The sequence below is a fragment of the Protopterus annectens genome, chromosome 6.part1, assembly GCF_019279795.1.
Source record: "Protopterus annectens isolate FY-2018-M chromosome 6.part1, PAN1.0, whole genome shotgun sequence".
NCBI classification, from domain to species: domain Eukaryota; kingdom Metazoa; phylum Chordata; order Ceratodontiformes; family Protopteridae; genus Protopterus; species Protopterus annectens.
In genome coordinates, this window is record NC_056738.1 from 130,392,440 (window position 1) to 130,401,011 (window position 8,572).

The 8,572-nt window shown below is 34.4% G+C and overlaps 1 non-coding gene across 1 annotated transcript; it reads right to left on the minus strand.

Annotated features, from left to right (window-relative positions):
- Positions 1–438: 438 nt before the first annotated feature.
- Positions 439–601, minus strand: LOC122805682. Its single transcript, XR_006365396.1, has one exon. It is a non-coding gene; the product is annotated as a U1 spliceosomal RNA (small nuclear RNA).
- Between the last annotated feature and the right edge of the window lie 7,971 nt (positions 602–8,572).

Genomic DNA, 8,572 nt, shown 5'->3' on the forward strand with positions numbered 1-8,572 from the left:
AATGCTGAACTGAGGATGTATGCATTTATTTTGGGTAATAAATGCAAAAGTTAGACAAAAAGAAATGATAGACAAGATTCTATACGAAAAATATAAAAATGTACGGGAAGAAAAAAACATGGAAAAGAAAAAGAGAGAAGATGGAAGAAAAAGAATATGACTATAAAATGAAATTACAGAAATTAAAAATGTGAGGTTGATAGAAAAAGAAAAGAATGGTATAATATGATTATATAACATTTTTATGTATCCATGAAATTAATTAAATGACGTCAAAAGAAAGATTAAACATGTTTTAGGAAGCAGATGATTTTTTGGGAGGATTTTATTACACAAGTTACTGATGAAAGGGAATGTGAAATACAAGGTGACTCATTGAGTCTGTGAGGTAAACACATTACCCATTATGCCAAACCCCACCCCTTAAATTTTTAAGTTCAGGAAACAGCATGAGTGCAGTCCCCCACTACCATAAAGTATGCAGTTGAGTTTCCCACATTTGGGGAAATCACAGGAGTCATCCCAACCAAAGTCAATGGAAAACCCTTGCCCTGAAGAAACCACCTTCTTGATCATGGTATTCCTCATGCCCTGTAGGTATTGTTTACCCATTTTCCCACCTTTATTATTTCATCGTCTTCCCTATTCTACTCCAGACAGCTCTATGAACCAAAAACTCTGCCATCTGTACTCCCCTGTAATTTCTTTCATGACTTCACAGTAAACTATATAATCAATTTCAGCCTTAAAAATCCTCCTTTATATGTCCATTCTCTTTTTTCTACTTTTAAATCTCCATATTTTAATTCCCTTAACACCAAAGTATCCTGTGTTATTTTTCCATTTTCTTCTCTTAAAAATGTACCTTTCATCTTTATTCATTTCTTTATAATACTCAAAACTTATACCATCCAATCATAGCCATCTGTAACCCCCTCCATTATATACAAAGAAGAAAACTGAGAAAAGGAAGGATGGATGTTATCTACAGAAAGACTTATTTCTGATTTCTTCAAACAACTGCTTTTTCTCCTTCATATTAGTATACACACAAATCACTGTTAATCTCATACATTTTTATCTCTTTAGCATAACAAATTACTACCCTTCCTGGTAATACTATTGTTACATCCAAAATTATTTATTTATTTTTTATAAGAATTCCTATTCCAGAACATTTCTTATTTTCTACCGACCAAACAACACCACACCAGAGTGCCTGTATTATTTTCCTTTTTTCTTCTTTGTTATATCTGGTATGTGGCAAGCAAAGAACATCCATTTTTATTTTATAAATACTCATTCCAGAATCATTAAAGCTCTTATATAATTTCTGATGTTATTTACATTTAATGCTAAAATTCTTATTGCATCCTTTTCCTTTTCTGTGTTTTACTTCTAAATTTTATTTTTCTTTTCCTTCTCCTATATCTCCCACCGATTGATTTTCTCTATCTTGTTCTTCTCCTGTCTCCATTCCACCTCTTCTTCCTCTTCTCTTTCTAAAATTGCAAATCTGCTCTCTTCCTGTATACTAATAACCTCACTTTGAACCGTTATTTCTTCTCTAACTACCTTTTCATTGCTTAACATTTCTACAGTTTCCCATTCCCCATACGACCTTCTCTTTCAAAATCTTGTGTAGTAATATTTTCTAGTGTTTGCCTTTCTTCTGAGTGTTCCTCTTCATCAACTCATTCCTTTTCAAATATTGGACAGCCAAACCAGAAATATCCAAATTCTTCACATTGTTTTTTACAAAAAGATTTACATTTTTTCTGTATGTCCCCTCCCCCCACATTGGCAACATTTTCATTTGTTACTGTCCTGTACTAAATTATTTTCTTCCCCACAGAAATAACATGCTTTGGGCTGGCCCCAGTAAGTAACAAATCTTTTGTTTCCATTCACAATTATTGTATTTAAAATATGTTGAATTTCCCCATCCTTAACATCCATTGTTACATACACTTCTCAACCCCCCAGGCCATACATATCTTTCATCACATATTTTTAACTTCATGTACTTTACTACATAGTAAAATAAAACAGTTTTAACTTATGCTCATCTGCAAACTTAAATTGCACATTTATTTTCTTTTCTAGCTGTAGTCCCAAGCTCTGAAATAGGTAGCCTTTACAAGGTGCTACTGTCTTTCTTCAGTCTCAGCCATTAAGTAAAACTTTCAAATGTTATTTCACAAAAAAATTCAGCTTCCAAATGAATTAATAATCATATGTCTTTAATGTTAAACCTTAGTGGAAAAATAATAGCATCCATAATTTCATGCCTGTTCCCACTGCCATCCTTTGTACTTTTTATTCTTACCACTGGTCATCTTCCCTGTGGATGTTGAGAAAAAGATGTTTTTCCCCTTTCGGTTCCTTTTTCTGTTCTTCCTTGCCTTGCTGCATCTGCATAACTTTTTCTTTCTTGTAACAAAAAACCCTTTTGCAGAGGTAAACCCTTAAAACTGGATACTCCACCAGCTAAAAATACCTCTACTGTTTCCCATCACCACCTGTTGCTTCTGTTTCCAACTTCTCATCTTCTTTCTTCTATAATACTCTCTCCACCATGTCACTCCATTGTGCTTCCTCTCCTTCCTTTGGTTCTGCCTGCTTCATCAAATTTACCAACACGTATGCCTCCCACCCCTCAATTTCTAATTGTGTATCAGTTATTTCACCTATATTATGTCATTAATATTCTCAAAAAAATTTTCTTCACTCAACTTTTTCCAGAATTTTACCCCTTTTACATTTCAAAATAACATGCTCTATTGTCTCTTCCTCTTCACAAACTAAACATATTCTTTCAACTTTCTTTTTATATGCCATATTCCCCTTTACTGGTAACTTATTTGTTTACTACCAGTCTCCATAGGAATTCACAACACTCTGCTACATTGATACACAATTTTTCATAACTTTTATGGCTTTAATCACGTTTGGTAAATTTTACCATGGATTTACATAATAATATTGTTTCATCACATTATTGTAACACATCATTTTATCTTTATCTATATTATCAATTTTTATTTTCAAAGTTAGCATTTTTTCTTGATAAGTTTTCATTTCTTCATTTACATATTCTTTTTCTTATTCTCATCATCTCCCAGAGTTTTTTGTATTAATATTTAAACATTGTCACTATTAATTTTTCATTCTCTTTAATACTGTATATAAGTTTAAAGAAGCAGAATAAATGAGTGGATTTAGTAACCTCAATCCCTCTTCATCTTCTGTCATATACAACACACCTCTTTTCACTGGGTTTAAGCTTGAACCCCATATGAAAGAAAACACCAATTGCATTCCCTTTTCATAATTTGACATATATACTATTTCTCTATTAATACAGAATTCACCATATAAACCTTTTTCCAGAATGCTAATCTATATGTCCTCCACAGAAGACACATTTCTTTCATTTCTTTTCTCAAACCCTCACATTGCAACTTAATTTTTCACACATTTTAGCCCTGGCAAAAACACTTCATTCATTGAAAAATGTATTTCCCCCAATTTTCAGCACATCACCAAACTCTTACTTTTATCTTTATTCAGGGTCATTCCCATTTCCTTTAAACATCCATTCAAGCAAACCAGCACTTCTGTCATCCATATTTTGTTCTTAGCAGCTACAACATATTGTCTGTGTATATCAAGACTGCTGGAATCACCACCTCCTTTTGTATCACATGCCTAGCATTTTTCATTTATTTTTTAAGCTATTTTACTCACTATCATATTCATTACCAATGCAAACAATTTTCTACTCATGTGACATCCTTATCTTATACCACAATTCATGTATATTTCTTTACTCAACCACCCATTCATTAATACTCTCATACTATTATTTTGATATGCTGACAAGCACATTCACCTGTTACTATTCCATACTTCTGCATAACCTCCCACAAAGCATCGTGTTCTACTGTATCAAATGCCTTGCTAATATCACCTACTATAACTTTCACATCCTCCCTTTTATTTATGTCATCACTCACAATTTCTCTTGCAACCAATAACACTTCTTGACATTCCTTCCCTTTTAATCCATATATAATTTATTCCATACTATCCTTCATCCTTCCTTTTATTTTCCTCTGTATTATTCTCATAAAAAATTTTATTGTATGTCTTATTTAGTGTGATGGGTCGCAAATCTTTTTATTTCATTCTTCTCATCTTTCTTCCATATACAGTTTAATACTCTAAATACCCCACTACATAATTCTTTATGAACAAGCCCTTCCTTTCTTCCTTCAATCATTTATTCGGTACATTTACAAAATACTATATTTCCCAATATACTAATTTCTTGTATATTCCATACCCTATACCATCTGGTTCTGATGCAGAATAATCATTTACTTTCTTAGGTAATTCATGCAATTCACTAATAGTATCTTGCTTTTCAAAATTTTCCTTCTTTTTTTTCCTGTCCATTTTCTCTTATTTTCCTTCTTTTTACTCTTTTTCATATCTTTCACGTGCTATATTACAATACTCATAATTCGAGTTATTTTTACCTGTCCTTTTACAGTTTTTATTTTCCTCATTATACTAATATCTTCCTTTACTAATTTGCACAAATATACAGCGATATCTCCTCCCTTCTTCCTTGTAAATAATATTTGTACTTAAACAGTAATGCCTTAATTCTTTCTCTATTTCTTTGATATATTTATTTTTCCATCTCATAATAATGTCTTGTATTATTCTCTAAATTCTCTAATATGTTTCTCTACATTTCCCATACTTAGCTTTCTATTCTTTTCTTATATCATTCCACCATTGAAAAAAAATATTTTTTATACTTCTTTTTAAATTCAGTCCACCATTCAGACCAGTTTTTATAAAAGTCCTTCGTGGTTATTTGATAACCAGATGCATAATTGCAATACTTCCCACTCTCCAATTTCATCCCATAAACTCTTTTATTATTTTTATTCCCTTTCCTATTTTAATATACCCCCTTTCTTCTATCCCCTTCATTCATATTGCAAAATGGTCTGAAAAAAAGTCACAACTGTATCACCATCTGCTACCCCCAAACTTTCCAATAATAAAAAATAATAAATTTCAGATCCAAGTGTACCTTTCTATATATCCACTGACTTTTGTTCCACACAGTAATTTACCACATTTTACCACTTCCTGCATTTTTACACCTCTCCCCTTCTTTTTATATTTTCTTATTAAAGTAAAATTAAAGTCCCTTGCAATTATACTTTTCATGTTAACCACCATGTAGTCTATTTGATGAAACATATTCTCTCTTTCCTTGCTAGTTATATATGAATACAATGCTAAAATGTTATAATCAGAATCGCTACTTCACATCCATAACAGTTAAGTTTCCCATCCTTAGCAGTGTTATATCTAGTATTTTCACTGTTTTTAAACAACACAGCCATTACAGAACAATGTTCACTTCCTAAGTTCTATGTTATATTTCCACCTCACTTTTTTCTGTTTTCAGTCTTTCTTCACTTGTCAGAAATCTTACATCCTCTAACAGAACAACAACCACATGTAGCATGTCATTCCAATATCCCCAGCCTTCTTACAATGTTAATGATTCTGTTCACATTTACTGAAAGTATTCTAAAATCGTTGCATTTCATTTTTTTAAGTTTAAAGGAAATCTTCTTAAATTTTCATTTTCTTATTTTTACTCATTCTCCAAATTAATATTTTTCCTGGGTTTATGTACAAATAATCCTTGATCCTCAGAATCAGATGTTTCACTGGCTAGAACTTCAAAAAACTATTATTTTTATATAATATAAATAATGTCCCCTTCTTCTGACCTATTGATTTTAACTGTGTGGAAGGAATATTAGCTGAACTGGAAGTTAGTCAGTGTTTGCTGAATTTTGTTATTTGCTAGTAATTACAGGTGTGGGGGTAGTCACATTCTTTGATTTCCTGTCCTTGCCTATTTAAGTGGTACAGTGTGAAATATTTTCTGCTTAAAAACCTCAGCTTTGGCTGGCTAAGAACTTGCTATATTCAACTGGACGTATAAGAGAATTTAAGTACCTTTATCTGCTCTTTTTTTTTCAAAAAAATACAGTATTTAAATTGATTTTAACTGTGTGGAAGGAATATTAGCTGAACTGGAAATTAATCAGTGTTTGCTGAATTTTGTTATTTGCTAGTAATTACAGGTGTGGGGGTAGTCACATTCTTTGATTTCCTGTCCTTGCTTATTTAAGTGGTACAGTGTGAAATATTTTCTGCTTAAAAACCTCAGCTTTGGCCGGCTAAGAACTTGCTATATTCAACTGGACGTATAAGAGAATTTAAGTACCTTTATCTGCTCTTTTTTTCAAAAAATACAGTATTTAAATTGATTTTAACTGTGTGGAAGGAATATTAGCTGAACTGGAAGTTTTCACTCTGCTCTTCAGTTAGTCCCACCCACCCTCCCTGTTTTTGTTTTGGTGTTAATCTTAGTGGCCTTGCAGCTGCCCGCCCCTCTTGTAAATTTGTGTTTGGATACTCCTTCTGGGCCCATCTCATTTGCTCACTCAACTGAGTGCAGTGAGATCATATTCTGATTTCAGGCACTCCTACTGTGTACAAAGAGAGCATCTGGGAAACAGAAAAAAAAATTTAAGCTTGTTTCCTGCCTTTCCTGTTAAGTGGTATAGATTATTTGTAGGCTTCTGAGCCCCCAAGCCCTTCTGTGCTGGAGGGAAGCCTTCTAGCTTAGTTTTTTTTTTCTTATAAACTAGCCAGTTTTCTAGTTTCAGCACTCAGATCTGTTTCTTTGATCTCAGCACTTGTTCAGAAAAAAAAATAATCTGCTTTTACTGTACTTGTGTTTCTACCTACTTTTTTTACTTTTGCATCATCTTAAAAGTACTCAATTGTATTTATTACTGCTTGGTGTAACTCATTCTAAGCCTTTTGGTTTAAACACTTGGGCTTCGGACCAGTTGTTTTGCACTGAGAGGGTTTGTGGTCTGCACTGTAGTGGCAGAACAGGTAGCTTACATCCTTCTAGGTTGGGAACTGCTGATTGAGGGCTCAGTGTCTGTTATTCTAAAAGTGTATTAATTTTGGTTTAAGCACTTGGGCTTTCAGGCCAGTTATTTTACATTAAGAGGGTTCGTGGTCTGCACTCTTGTGGGAGGAGAGGCTGGACTCTGCCCTTCTGAGCTGGGAATTTCTGGTTGAAGGCTTATAGTGCATGCATATCTGAACTGCTTCTTACTGAAGTTGGTGCGCCTTGTTTGCTGTGGCATAGACTGGATTTAGGCCTGCTGGATCTAGCTTTGTTTGTGTAACTTGAGCACTAATCCAGGCATTCTCTAAAGTATTCAATTGTATTTATTACTGCTTGGTAGCAACTTGATTAAAGTGTGGCTATCATTCTAAGTCTTTTGAATTAAGCACTTGGGCTTCAGACCACTTGTTTTATATTAGGAAGGTTTGTGGCATGCACTGTGGTGGCAGGACAGGTAGCTTTCATCCTTCTAAGTTGGGAACTGCTGATTGAGAGCCCAGTGTCTGTTATTCTTAAAGTGTATTAGTTCTGGTTTAAGCACTTGGGCTTCAGGCCAGTTATTTTACATTAAGAAGGTTTGTGGTCTGCACTCTTGTGGGAGAAGAGGCTGGACTCTGCCCTTCTGAGCTGGGAATTTCTGGTTAAAGGTTTATAGTGCCTGAATATTTGAACTGTATCTTACTGAAATTGGTACACCTTGTTTGCTGTAGCATAGACTAGATCCAGGCCTGCTGAATCTAGCTTTGTTTATATGCTTGTTGTTTGTTTGCTTGTTATTTCCCTGGAACGCTAATTCCACCTAATACGTGGCTTATCAGCACTTCTGTGGATCACTAGTGATATCCACATTGCTTACTGTACTTATTTCCTTGTTTCACTTGAAAGAAAGTTACTGTTTGTCATTTTTGCATTTAAGTTACCTGTAACACATTGCACTTAAGTTACCTGGCACTTGCTCACTAAAGCAATTATATAAGTCAGCACTAAAAATTAAAAGCACTACACCCTCACTCCCCACTGGCCCTGGTTTTCAATTATTAAGGAATTCCCAATATTATTCTAGCATGTCCAAAGGTCAGTTGTCAATCTCCTCTCCAGTCCAGCTGGTGAATCTGGGAATCTTGAGGCAATGTTACAACTGCCTCATGTACACAGACAAAACTCTCCTCCTCCCAACAAATTCCAACACATGTGAGAGATGCAACCATATAGCCAAACTGGAGGCTAAGCTCTCTCAACTCAGTACTAGCATAACCAGTCAGGAGGAGAAGGAAACCACACTCACTACAATTCCAGTCTCACATAGACCTACCACGACAGCAAACCAAACACATAATCACACAAAAACATACTCGGAGGCTCTAAATAAAGATCTGCTGAAGCAGCAGAGACCTCCAAAGCAGACACCCAAGCAGCCGCTACCCCAAAACAAAACACGTGCAACACATATCTCACAAAGCCAGTGTGCCAAACAGTCACAGCCCTTAAGACTAAACAACACACCTGATACACTTGTAATAGGTGACTCTATCGTCAGGC